Here is a 14,298-nt window from a genome sequence, read left to right as displayed (position 1 = left end):
CCTGCCAGGCTCTGAGCCCAGGGATAAGGCTGACGTCAGAAGAAGCAGAGTCAGGAGAATCTCACACATGAAATGGAGAGACAAAAGCAGGCCACTCAGACAGACAGATTTCTAATCCTGGCAAGAAGGGGAAGATTTTTCCTTGATGCACACAGAAAGAAAGCCAGCTTTTCAGATTCAGAACACGCACCTGGATCTACAGGAACCAGAGTAGAGCAGTCAACTTCAGGGAGAGAGAAAACACTTTCCATAGAGAGTGACATGGCCTGATGCTGCCAGAGAAACACTGAAAACCAAACCGGGTGTCTAGAGGGCATCGGGGTCCCGAGATACACAAACTAAGTCCCTTGTACCTGTTGTCCCCACCCATCAGAGATCTTGGAGGCCCCCTGCATGCTCATGAACAGGGAACTGCATCAAACCTGATGGGAACAGAGATGTTCCAAAAAGAGACAGACATGCCCCTGCTTCCAGCTGTCAGACCACTGAGACAACAATCTCAAAGAATTTCACAGGAAGCGTGGTGGCTCATGCACTCAACCGCTCAAGAGACAAAGTCAGGCAGATCTCTGAGTTTGAGACCAGCCTGATCTATAGAATGAGTTCCAGGACAGCCAAGGCTACACAGAGAAACCCTGTCTTGGAAAAAAAAATTAAGATTTCCCCAGGAATCTCATGCTGGGGGCGGGGGAAGAGTCTGAAGCTGGGATCCATCCAAAGGATGAACTTGCCTCTCTGGGTGACAACTTCATCAGACCAGCCACAGGGCAGACAGAAAGAGAGGCAGCCCAGTGGTGGACAGGACCACCCCATGTTGTTCCTCTCACACTCCATTTAAACCTGAAGGTTGGCTGAACCTCGCTTGTTGGCTTTTATCCTACAAACTCCAGCAATAGCTGGGTGTGGTGGGCTGTGCCTTTAATCCCCAACACTGGGAAAGCAGAAACAGGCAGGCTTCTGTAAATCTGAAAACAGCCCGTTTTATATAGTAAATTCCAGGTCAACCAAGAAACAAACAAAACTCGAGTAATAAAATCAGTTCCCTTGACTGAGAAGCAGATTCCATCTACAAAGTAAGAGAGAAAGACAGAGACAAGGTGGGAAAACACAGGACCAGTGACAGGCAAGCCAATCTGCTTCCAGAAACTCACCCAGGTGGCAGCCAGCGAGGCAGTCTGTGGGGCAACTGCCCTGGTACTTGGCCCTTCTGCTCTGCCATGCTGTGTGTAGGGGGGCCTTACAAGATCGAACCTTGGAACTAGCCTTGGTGGCTCACCATCCCAGCACTCATGAGGCAGGAGAATCATAAATTCTAGACCAGCTTGCGCTACATACCAAGACCTTCAGAGAGAGAGAGAGAGAGAGAGAGAGAGAGAGAGAGAGAGAGAGAGAGAGAGAGAGAGAGAATGAATTATTAGATAAGGAAATGATACTAAATAGTTTGTGGGGATACGGGGCTGCTTTGCAGCAGCTGACTACGATTTGCCTCATGCTCTAGCAGAGGCAGGGTTTTGCCAGCTGCAGATAGTTTCTGTGATGGTGTGATGTTTGTACTGGGAATTTTTCAGAGGGTATATAAAGGCTAGTATCATGAAAGGCAGGGCTGGTGTTTGTTGGTCATTCAGGGGGGCTGGTTGTGATTTGTTAGTAGTCATGCTCAAAGAAGAAAGAAGAAGAAAGAAATTAGATTCAGAGATCTCTCTCCCCCTCTATCCTTTCTCTCCAGTTTCTTTAGGTTGTGACTCGAGACTCGAGACCACCGGTTGCTGCTCTGCCCTCCCACAGAGTCTCTAGCTTCTGGGTGCTGGAGTTTCTCATCTGGAGATGTGAGTTCACGCTAGTGTTCTGTATTGTTGGTCACACATCCTGCTCCCACTCTTTCCCAGAGCCTGGCTGCTGGCTTGCAATATGAAGCTTCTCAATCCACAGAAAGCTATAGTGAGAAACCAGCCAGCCACACTTGTGACCCAAGGACGCTGATTCTTCTTTTCAGTGCCCCCAGGGAGCTGGGGCTGGAGCCCCGAACTCTCCTCAGAACCCCTGTTATGCTATTTGTCAATCTGTCTTATCTCAAGGTCCAAATCGTGTGGGTTGTGGTTGCCTCCACACTGTGGTTTGTGCCACGTGCACTTTAGCGGCTTGGTAGCATTCCCCTGTCAGTCATATTTCGAAAGGAAGTGAAGACACAGCCGTTGGGGACTGCCCTATACTCTCCCCACTTCCAGCTCTCTAACCTAGGCTTCTTTTGTTTCTTTTTCATTGATAGATGATGTTCCCTTCATTGTTAGAACTGAGATATTCCACTATATTTCATGTGAGAGTGGACTTCCTGTCCCCTTCTTCCTAGTTCCACCCTTTGGCAACACATATCATGCTCTTTCTCCCTCATGTATCCAAGCCGGACTGGAGTCATCATGCCCCTTTGCCCTCTGGAGTGATGAGATTCCAAGTGTGTGCCGCCCTTCCTGTCTTCACCTTCCCCTTCAGTTCAACCTCCACGGACTCAGAGACAATCACCTGCACAGCAGCCGACTTGCAAGAGTCACCCAAACTCTGGGCCATCTGGGCTAAGCTTCCCACTGTATCCATCTACTTCCTGTCTCTGCAGAAAGGGACCAGGGAGATGGCTCAGTGGGGAGAGCGCTTTCTATCTAAATGTGAGGACCTGTGTTAGGATTCCCAGAACCCATGCCTAGAGATTGGAGGCAGAGCCGGGAGAATTCACAAAAGCCCCTGAGCCGGCCTACCTGGTGTGCACAGCCACAGACAAGAGACCTCTGTCACAGACAGGGTGGAAAACAAGGGCTGCTGCCCAAGTTGCTCCTCTGAACTTCATATACTACATATATCACACATGCACCTGCACTTGCAAATGTGATCGCATGCCCCACTTATACCCCGCCCCCCCCCCACACATACACACTAAAAGTAAATGATAATAGGGGCTGGAGGGATGGCTCAGCGAGTAAGAGCACTGACTGCTCTTCCATAGGTCCTAAGTTCAAATCCCAGCAACCACATGGTGGCTCACAACCATCCATAATGAGATCTGATGCCTTCTTCTGGTGCATGTGAAGACAGCTACAGTGTACTTATGTATAATAATAAATAAATCTTTGGGCCCAAGCAAGCAGGGTTGACCCAAGTGAGCAGAGATCCTAAATCCAATTCCCAACAACCACAGGAAGGCTCACAACCATCTGTACAGCTACAGTGTACCCATATACACAAAATAAATAAATAAATCTTTAAAAAATAAATGATAATAAATAAATAAAACGTGGTTTAAAAACACCTGAGACTTGTGGATTTAAAAGTTCCAGACCAGCCGGGCGATGGTGGCGCATGCCTTTAATCCCAGCACTTGGGAGGCAGAGGCAGGAGGATTTCTGAGTTCGAGGCCAGCCTGGTCTACAAAGTGAGTTCCAGGACAGCCAGGGCTACACAGAGAAACCCTACCCCCCAAAAAATAAAAGTTCCAGTCCCTGGTTGGTTAGCACTGGGGTCTGAGGTGAGACAGTGCCATGTGGTGGAACATGTGGTAGAGCAAACTTGCAGTGTGCAATAGAAAAGAGCTGAGGTCTCACCACTTCCTTCAAAGTCACTCAGCCAGTGGCCAGAAGCCCTCCTGCTAGGCCTCGCCTCCCAAACTTCCCAGCACCTCTTAAAAGGACAAAGCTTCTAACACCTGGGCAGCCACAGCTCCTGTGTGTCCACAGGGCCACAGGGTAGCTTCTATTCTGTAACTGACTACTGTGCTTTAGACACCCATGGTGCACTTCGGTGACTTTGTGGAGGTGGGCTAGGCTTTGTGGATGTTGGGCTCAAACAAAGAGATTTTCCACTTCCAACTGCATATGACAACCTTAAACATATGACACCTCTCAGGGGGTTAGGTAAAGTGACAAAATCCAGTCTAGCTCATGTGTGCACAAAAGACTGGCAACTGGATGCCCAAACTGGCTAAGTCACCCAAAGCTATATTTAAATAGTTGGGCGCTAGCCCATGCCTAGTGGCAGGATGGGGGAAGTCCCTTCCTCTATCTTTTCATGGCCGAGTTGGGTTTGGGAGCCTGTGTGCTACCAAGCAAGGCCTTCAAGCTGAACAGGACCCACCATGCAAAAATGAAGACCAGGCTGTCAAGTGGGCAGATGGAGAGGAGAATGCCCAGGGGATCACTGTGGCCTCTGGTTTCTAGTGACATGGAACTTAGAAGTCACTAAGTTTAACCCTAACAAGTGAAAAGCAAAATTAAAATCCCATCAACTTCTTTTTTCTTTTTTTTTTTTTTTTACAGCGGCGAAACCTAAAAATGTATTTTATTTTGAAGTTGTGCTTTGAATTTTCCCCAATCCAGCATTGGCTGAGTGAGTCTTAGGTTCTCACAAAGCATCTTCAAGCATACATACAATATTCCAGTTATCAACACCATTTTAAAGAACATACCATTTTACACAAATGTGACATACAAATCAGACGTCACGACACTGCAGTTCCCTGGAAGATCTAAGTTCTCTTCTGAACCGAAGTCCATGCACACCAGTCCTTCCAGTGGTCTGTTCATCCTGGTACTGGAAGGATTTCTCATCTCCTTGGGGATAAATGAGGGTGGCCTGAGGAGGCTGGCAGAGACCAGCATTTCCAGTTTCTAAGCTGCTGGTGGCAAACTCCTCTACTTGCCAAACTGGGATGCTGGTAGCCCCACCCACTTTTCTTTCCCAGAGACTTAAGTCCACACCAGGGAAAGGATCCATGCCACGAGGGGCAGAGCAGGGCTCTTGGAAGCATCATGCTGATTTCGGGCAAGCCTGTTTGAGGAAGGCTGGTTGCCCAAGGCCTGGGGTGGCCGGCTCCTTTTGGCTTTTGGTTGTGAAATCACAGTGTGCAACCTCAATTCCAGTTGAAGTGAGCTCTGCTGAGGAGGACTCTCCTCCTTCTGGTTCCTACTCCTTTTAGCAGGACCATCTCACAGGCGTCAGAAGCACCAGAGATAAGGAAGACAGCTAGGCTCCCAGAGCTGGGGTGAGTAGGGAACCACTTGTACACTGTCCAGTTCATTATGCAAATCAGCAGATGGACATCGGACCAAAGGGATGAAAAAACACAAAGTACAGGATTAAGAGAGAAGGCAAGAAGAAAAGCACAGGCCCAAAGTATGGTCTTCAAGAACCTTTGCTTTTACCTTCTTAGAGGGTAGTGTCCTGGAGAGAGGATATAAGGCAGGTTGAAATCTCTGATCACTTAGGTTAAGAGGAATGTAAAAAGTGAAGGGTGGGGCTTCTTATTCATCAAGGAAACGGATCCTCGGGTCTGGAAGCCCCTATTGGCTCAGGAGCAGTACAAGCCCAGGTCAGTAAAAAGAACACCTAGAATCAGACATCCAAAGGAGCAAAGGGTGCCCCATGCAGTCAGACTCACACCACTCAAGGAGGGCTGGAGCTCTCTCTGCTCCAGCTCGGGGAGCCGTCTTCCCGGTGCTGCAAGTTACTCTTCTCGGTAGTGACTCCTTCAGACTCCCCATTCCCTTCACTCAGAGAGAGGCATCCACCACTTCCTACAGATCCAACTGCCAGCTTCACAAGTTGGTCCAAAAGGATCATTTCTAGCTCAAAGCTAAGAACACTCAGGGGTTCCAACCCAAATGACAAACCCATCTCTCTTGAACTATAGAAAACAATACAGTTGAAATAAAAGCATAGCATTCAAGCCAAGAAACAGAGAATAAGCCTGAGCTGCAGGGAGCTGTTCAACACATGATCCCATGGTGTGATTTCCTAGCTTGGGTGCTCCTGGGGAAGCACGATGTAAAAGAGCCGGTGTTCCAAGCACCAGGCTTGGAGGCTGGGAGAGCATCTAACGGTAGAAAAAGGCCAAAGGCAGGACCCAATGTGACACATTCAGTTTTTCCCTTTTTAAGATTCTGGTTTTGGGAATTGGTGTTGAGTTGGTGGAGGTCAACGTTCCCTTAGTCATCCTTGGTTGGGTAAACAAAAAACAGTTTCAAGAGGCAGCACTTCTAGAATTGATCGAGGGATTTTCAAGCCCCTGTTCATCCAGAGAGCTTTATAAAAAACTAAGCCAAGAGGTGAACTTGAAAGAGTTTTAATCTGGGCCCAATTTTTGGATTAGCAGAGAGCAACTTAATTTTTTTTAATGGAATGGCAAATTTTAAAAGTGTTAGATGCCAAAAATGGTGGGAGAAAGAAGGACTCGTTTCCTACCCTTTTTAAATCTGCCATAAACACAATCAAACTTTAAGACTTTTTACTCTGAAAGGAACTAGCTATAGAACTGTCTTATATTGGGAAACATCTTACATGGAAAATGGTGTCAGAGACAAAGACAGGAACAGAAGAAAAATCTCTATGTTCAGAAAAACTTCCAAAGCTCCAAGATAAGACTAGGATGCACTTCTACAGAATGGAGCAGAGCAAATGCAAACAACCCGTGGCCCCCTCACAGCAAGAGGAAGAAGACAGAATCCCACCCGCACGGCAGGTCACAGGACTGTCCCATTCTGCTAAATGTTCATGACAGAGAGATCTCAAAGGCCAGGTTTCTCTGTTCCAAACAGAACAAAGTTTGTGATGAGAACAGAGACTCCTGGTGGCTTCTGTGTGAACTGCCACCACAATAAAGAGTGGTCTATGACCAGGAGAGGCGACATCAGAGACCAGAAAAACCTGTGTATGTATATGGGTGTGCATGTACACGCACATACACACAAATATATATACTTATATAAAATGAAAACTGGGCTATATATGATCTTTTAAATCAGTACTGAAAAACAAGATGTCACTGAGAGCTGCAGCCAAACATCTGGTCAAGGTGTCCTCTATGGTCTGAAGGGACAGACGTAGGCTCGTGTCCCTATGTCTTGCCTTGGCAGATATCACAGCAACCCGATCATGGACAACCTGTCACTGGCTAACCTAAGAACAGTATGTACTGGAGCTGGCTGGATTCCAACAACAGAGGGAAACAAAGAGTAGAGGAAGGACCAGAATGGGGAAAGCAGTAACAAGGACTTCGTTCTCGAGGCTGGGTAATGGGAAGGCTAATTCCTGTAAGAACAACTTAGAACCTAATTTTCAACTGAGTCCCCAAGCTACTTAAATAGGAAGATTTTAGAAACGGCCAGTCTCCTTGTCTAGAATAATTACGTTATACCCCTTAGACAGTACAAGACTTGTCTGTGGCCTGTGGGGAAGCAGATGAATTGACACCAGGGCTAGTGGCGTTTGTTTTGGGGAAGACAGTTGGCTTGGGCCGTGTGGCTGGTGGTTTGACTGGAGCAACCATCTTGACAGACTTTACAGGCCGGAAGGCGCAGGCAATGTCCCCAGCAGTACTGGTGCTGCGCTGGAAGGCAGGCTCAGGGTCCTTGAGGAGCTGGGTGTGCAGAGGGCTGGAGGGCTCAGATGTGGGGGCTACCACTGGGGAGGTCTTGAGTGGTTCCAAGGTGTCCAGAACCACATCAGGTGTGTGCTTAGCACTGCTCTGCCGCTCTAGCTCTTGAAGCTCATTCAGGGCAGAGTTCATTGTTGCTTCAATATTCTGTGCAATGACATCAGGGTCCATGGGTCGATGGTTATTGAAACTTTTTGACCTTCCTGCCATGGAAGTCTTCTGGATCTGTGGACTGTCCATCCGGTTCTTCAAGGACGAGTGGCGGCTGATAGAGTTGAGGCTGCCATGGCTGCTGATGGAACACTTATCTGGCCCTTCCTTGGGGAGATTCTGGCTCATGATATGCTGGGAGGATGGATGGCAGCTAGCCCCCACCCCCAGGGCGGAGGAGTCGGTCAGAGAACTGCCCAGCCCGTGGCTGTCACTCCGAAATGCTTTTCTGATGCTCCTAGATTCTGGACGCTTCCTTTGCTTGTTGATGTTTGCAAGATAAATATCAGCTATATGACCCCCACTGGGACAGCTGGCCCCCATTCTGGCTGTCACCTTTTCTTCAGGTGGCTCAGACATGACCTCAATCTCAGACTTGGGGCTGGACCTCTCCACAACACCGTCCTCGGTGTCTTGGACTACAATGTACTGATGGGGGATGAGTCCATCTATACCGTTGTGCCGGCCCTCCCACCAGTCATCAGAAGCTCGCTGGTAGAGCAGCAGGGATGCTCCCTTCTTGAAAGACAGTTCTCGGGCTGTCCAGTCTACGATGGCTTCTATGGGCTCACATTCATCATCGCTTGTGTGGCGCTCCGCTGTAACGTCCTGGGTGGAGTCTTCAGCAGAGGTAGTCTCCCCATGAGTGCTGTCACAGTGATCCTCCATGCTTCCTCCTCTGCTGTAGATGGGACCCTCCAGCTCCCTGGGGTTTGGGAAAATGTTCTCATGTTGGATGATGATGGCTTTGATCAGCTCATTCACGTGGGCTTGACAGGACACCTGGTCGTGGCCCTCTGGCACTGACATCAGTGAGGGCCCGAAGCAGATGGCAAGGTTGTAGGGGTCCATCATGTTCTCTTCACTGAACATGATGGTGATTGAGGAAGGCAAAGAGATATCTCATGATAGTCAGAGTGGGCTTGGGCAGGACCAGAAGGACTTTCTGGATACGCACAGCTCTCTCTTGCAGGTTGTCCGTTGTGACACAGGCAATCAAGTCATAGAAGATGTCTTTAGGGAAGAGCGGGTGTTCCAGGCCCCGGAAGTAAAGCTTGAGGACACCAGCTATAGAGTCCATGTCGTGGTCATTCTGGTCCCCAGCCAGGGGATCCTCTCCTCTCTCAAAGGCGTTTTTTATGTCGTTCACTTCTCCTTGTGATCCAGAAACCCGGAAAATTCCCTCATGTTGTAGGCCATGTCTGCAAATAAACCGGAGGCAGCTTTCTACCACCAGAGGAATTGCTCAGCTGGAATCCTGTTTCCTCACGGTTGAGCTTCGCCTGGCAAGACTACAGTCTGTCCGCTGACTTTCTCCCAGGGTTTTCTGCAGGAGGTCATGCTTGGCTTGTAACTTAGTGATGAGGTTCCTACCCTCCAAGTAGTCCTTCATTTTCATGAAATAAAACTGTTCCGTCTCTTGCTGGTTATCTCTCCTCTTCGCAATGCTGGGCTTGCTCATGAATGTTTCAGAGACGGTTGATTTGACAGACTCCATGGAATTGCTATACTGGAAGCAGTCAGATACAACAAAATCCTCAACAGTCACAATGTCTTGAATGGTCTGCAGGGTGGCCTCCATTGTCTTTTTTCACCTCTTCCTTCTCAATCTTCAAAGTAGATAAGCGAGACTGCAGCTGCTGGCATCTCTGCACCAGCTCACTCTGGACAGGCTGCTGGGCACAGAGTTGAGAGGCCATATCTCCCATGTGGGGCTGGAATTCAAATTTCATAGGGGGGGGGGGGCAGAAAACATTGTTGTACATCTCCATGAGCCGTTCTTGTCACTGGTGGCATCTAGGTTTTCTACTGCATTTTCGATAGCATCCAGACCCTCATGTTTTGACTGTTCCAGATTTAATCCAGAAGATAGGAAAGTGTGTAGAGCCCGGTTCAGGCTAGAATGGTAGCCTAGGTCACAACATTGATCGATAATATCAGACAGGTCATGGATAAAGTACTTGAAGACAGATGCATCGGTTGCCTCCAAAGCCAATAAATACTCATTCCGAGTGTTAATGGCCTTCAGCTTATTCTCTGTGTACTTGGCTTGTCGCTTCTCCTTCATCATCTCAGTCTTCTTCACTGAGCTCCTCTGGACATGCTTCTCCTCAATGCGGACATTGGCTTTGGAGTCAGGGGAGTGAGGGGTCTGCCGGTTCTCTTGCTTTACTGATTTGCCAATTTGCTTCTCTTCTTGCTTCTCTGCTTCCTTCAGTTTGCTCTGAGCACTGATGCTGTCAGCATTGTACGTGTGATATGTCTTCATGACCGAGTAAAGCTCGTTCAGGACCTTCATCAAATCATCTTGGAGCTGCTGGCCAACTTCTTTACTCTTTTTAAAGAGTCTTCCTGAGTCCTCGCTGACTTGAACAAATCGAGGAATCGAGGAAGCTCTCCCGCTTCACTTGGTTTAAGAGGAGGTTCCAGCAGTTGACTGGAGAAAGAACATTCTGGTCCTTCTTAAATTGATGGTCCCTGGTGCTCGTGTCTTGGCTAGAAAGCGCTTGGCTAGCTTCTCCAGGTTTCGAGAGGAGTCCATTTCAATCTCAGCCTTCTTGCGGAAGAAGTCCTGCAGGTCCTGCAACAGCGGCACCCGGAGCTCACATTGCTGATCTAGGCATTTCATCTGCTCTGTGAGCTGAGCCCTGATATCTTTGACCTGAGTATCATACTCGGCGGTGAACTCCTTATCCTTTTTGAATTTGGCTGGAGACGTCATGTTTTCCTTCTTTCTTCCAAATCCGAATTGTGAATTGATAGATCCACGGGAAAAATCCAACCACTGATATCAATGCCTCCAAGGCCACTTCTCCCACAGGCAGAGAAATGCCCCACGATGGTATCCAGAGCTCCAGGAGAACAGGAGCGGCGGGATGGGCAGCGGGCTACTGCACACACATGCAGACTGTGGGCGCTGAGGCCAGGGGTGGGGAAGCGGGGGGGGGGGGGGGGCGAGGGGGGCGGCTGGCTTAAGTACTAAAGCCCTAACCACGACCGCAGCATTAACCAGGAGAACTGCAGCGCCCGGAGGCTGGCCTGGGGTCTGACATCAACAACACAGGCTGGGAGTGGAAGTCCTTCCGCACAACATGGTGTAGGGGATACAGGGGTGTGGACGCGCCCAGCTGTGTCCCTAGAAGGGAGTGGGTTTGTCTTGGGGTGCCAGGGGAGGGCTAGGCGTTCTTCTCGGAATTGTGTGTGTGTGAGTGAGTGAGTGAGTGTGTGTTACCAGCTCAAAGATTCTGCAAATCAAATCCCAAAAGGGTGCCGCTGCAGCGCAGAGTGGGTCAGAAGTCTTTGCTCCGGTTCACTAGCCTGGCTCTGCCGCGACCGGTGCCAGGCCCAAGGTTCCGCTTCCCACTTAGCTTTCTCCTCCCTGCCACCCTCTTCTACGCAGTTCAACCCCCCAGTTCCCTAAGGAGACTCCGCCAACTCCGCAAGACCTCAACTTCTTTTTAAAGCTTTTTTTTTTTTTTTTTTTTTTTTACACAAGAGCATTTCCCTTGCAAGTGGGCACCTCATACATGCCTGGTACCAGTGGAAGCCAGAAGAGGACATCAGATCCCTGGAACTGGAGCCACAGCATGTTGGGACCTTCGGTATGGTGCAGAGAGCTGGAGCCCGGTCTTCTGCAAGATCAATGGGTGCTCTTAATGCCCAATGTAGCTCCCAACCAACTCAAGGGTTCAGCTGGATCTGGGTACAATCTTTAAATCTGTCATAAGCGTCCAATTGTCTGTTCATGGCTCCCACGTCGCACAACTCTTCTCTCCATCACTGCATATCCAGTTCTTAAAGAAAATGGCAAGCCAACTTAAAGGAAAGCAGAGTTTGAAGAGACTGAAGACGCCTCAGAACCAGACGCTCATGAAGAAGGGGCATTGGCACTTGCCAACGAGTGGGGAGCATGATCGCCTAGCCAAATACATTTTTAAGGTTCATTTCTACTGTTTTTAACTCTGTGTGTGTGCGTGTGTGTGTGTGTGTGTGTGTGTGTGTGTGTGTGCGCGCGCGCGCGCTCATGTGAGTGGCGTGTCCACACACCCAAAGACAGCAGACTCCCTGTGGAATAGGCAGTTGTGAGACCCCTGATGTGGGTTCTGGGAACCATACTGAGGTCCTCTGGAAGAGTGCTGAACACCCGGGTCCTCTCACTAGCCCTAAACCAAAGTTTTTTGTTGGAAAAAAAAAAAGTATAGCCTTTAAGAAGAGATGGACAAGCCGGATGTAGTGGCTCATGCAAGCAATCCTAGCATTCAGGGGGCCAAGGCAGGAGCATCACCATGGTTCAAAGCTAGCCTGGGCTACATAGAGTTTCAGACCAGCCTGGGCTACTCAAACAAGAAAGCTTATGAGCAGCCAGTAAAGGGAGAAAATGCGCCCCCACTCCCCACCCCACCCTGCCTACTTTGGAGTATGCCACTAGTGCCCCCTGCTGGTAGATTTTGCTTGTTAAGAGGCTCTACTTTTTTGTTCTTGGACAATTTCACACACAATAGGTAATGCACAATGACATTGTAGCCACCTACGCTATCCCATCTCTCTACTGCCTTCTTTGCACATTCCCCTCTTCCTTAAAAATACCTTTCTCGTGCTCCTGTGTTCGTTTTGTGACCCACTGAGTCACAAACCAAGGCTGTGCCATTCTGGGTTTGGAGCTACCTGTGGGAGCCTGGTGGGCTTGGCAGTTGGTTCACAACTAAATGTGGAGGTTCTTCCTCTCCAGTAGCTCAGCAGTAAAGGGTGGGGCCCTTGAGTCCCTTCTTTCATGAGGCCTAGTTGGCTGGTGGGTCTTATGCAGGCCCTCTGTAGGTAACTGCAGTTGTGAGACACAGTAGTTTTATTGTATTTACAGTGAGACCTTCACAGCCACTCACCCCATCTCACCTCTGGCTCTCCCCTCCATCCTGAGACACCTTCTACAATGTTCTGATGGGGGCAGGGCGGGGCAAGATGCAAAACAACAACAACAAAAACACTATCTTTCAAAATAGCCAAGGTCAAAAATCTCTGCCTGATAAGAGCCAGGCTTGGTTTCTGATTTTTTTTTTTTTTTTTTTTTTTTGTGGATTTGAAGGGTCTATCTATAGCACACCAGGGTCAGAAAATCATGCTGAGTTTTCTTTATTTCATGTGTTTGTTTTTTGTTTGTTACAGGGTTTAACTTGACTCAAGCTGACCTTGAACTCACTATAGTCTCCTGTCTCTCAGGTGCGTGGCAGTTTGTTTGTTCAGTTTTGTGGTCCGGGAAGGCTGTTTTGTTCATTTAAAAGTTTCGTTGCACTTATTGACTTGGGTGTGTTCGTGTGGTGTGCCTGTAGAGCTCAGAGGACAACTGGAGAGACTGTTTCTCCTACCCTGTGGATCCTCCGGTCATCAGTCTTGGCAGTAGGTGCCTTCACCACTGAGCCTTGCCAGCCTCTCATTTTGCTGATTTTTTGAGGTATAATCTCAACTATATTCGTGTTCCCTACACTGTTTCCAAACCCCCGGACTCAAATGACCCTCCTGCCTCTGCTTACCAAGTAGCTGATACTACAGACACGCAACACTAAATCCTGCCCTTAATCCAGGTTGGGGCTGTATGCAACCTTCTGCTTCTAACTGACTGAGTGAGCGCCTAGCCACGGTGTTAGAAGGGCACAGGTAACTGGACCAGTCTCTGCCAGCTTACGCCAGCCTCACTCAAGGCACAGACAGCCACCGGGCTCTCCCACTGACCACGTGAGGCTGGAAACTTCACTATTTCCATGTTACAGACGGAAAGTTGGACGGTGCAAACATAAAGCAAATTTCCAGGATCACATAACCAGTCAGAGGAAGTGGCTAAGTTTAGAACGGAGCCCTCTGCTCTGCAGGCCAGCACATCATCTTGATTCTTTATCATCTCCTGGAGAAAAACAGGAATATGTATATATATATATATATATATATATGCAGGAGTCAACAAAGACGAATCTGTCTTTCTTTCTCTCGGAAGGAATCACATTTTGGTATGTTCCTTCCCTGAGAGGGAGGAGTGTGTGAGCTTCTGCTATTCAGTTTATTTCCTACTAACACCGTCGCCTATTTAGTTCCCTGATCTGCTGTATACACTGTAAATGGCTTTTGGTGCTCTTCTTGGTCCCTTTGTCTCTGCCCTCAGCCACTGTTTGTCCACCCTGAGGAGTGGAGCAGACCCGCCATTCAGTTTCTTTCTGATCTTTGTCTTAGAGAATTTTAGGAAAGCACTTCGTGAGGCTGACTCCTCCCCTTCCCGTGGGTGGGGCAGGCTGTATCAAACAAGGGCTCAGAAGTCGCTTTTGTCTGAAGATCCACCTCCTCACTCGCTTTTAGGAAGGAAAGGCCAGCACCTCTGCCTTCATTGTGCACCTGCCTTCTAACCTTTGCTTCGCGTGCTCGAGGGCAGGTACATCTGTTAATCACCCTAGAAACCAGGGATAGCTAACCCAGCTCGACTCCTTCCAGCCTGAAGGCACAAAGATAAAGCTAGCCGACTCAATGACCACAATCCTGTTAGAGACGCTAGATGAAGGGCAGAGCCTTCCAGGACAGCCCACTCCCCATGTGAGGGCAGTTATCCTCGAGGGTTGGGCGGCAGTGTGCAGCAGGAGCAACCACATCCTGAGAACTGAGGTGTCCCCAAGAAGTAAGGACTTCTTCTGACCCCT

General features: G+C 48.8%; 1 pseudogene; it reads right to left on the bottom strand.

The window, feature by feature from the left end:
• Positions 1-7,046: 7,046 nt before the first annotated feature.
• LOC110305718 (SLIT-ROBO Rho GTPase-activating protein 2 pseudogene) lies at positions 7,047-10,346 on the bottom strand (annotated as a pseudogene).
• Positions 10,347-14,298: the final 3,952 nt, after the last annotated feature.

This window comes from Mus caroli, unplaced genomic scaffold, assembly GCF_978045245.1.
Source record: "Mus caroli unplaced genomic scaffold, Mus_caroli_1 scaffold_13, whole genome shotgun sequence".
NCBI lineage: Eukaryota > Metazoa > Chordata > Mammalia > Rodentia > Muridae > Mus > Mus caroli.
Note: the sequence above shows the minus strand (reverse complement) of the source record. Positions and strands in the feature narration are given on the sequence as shown.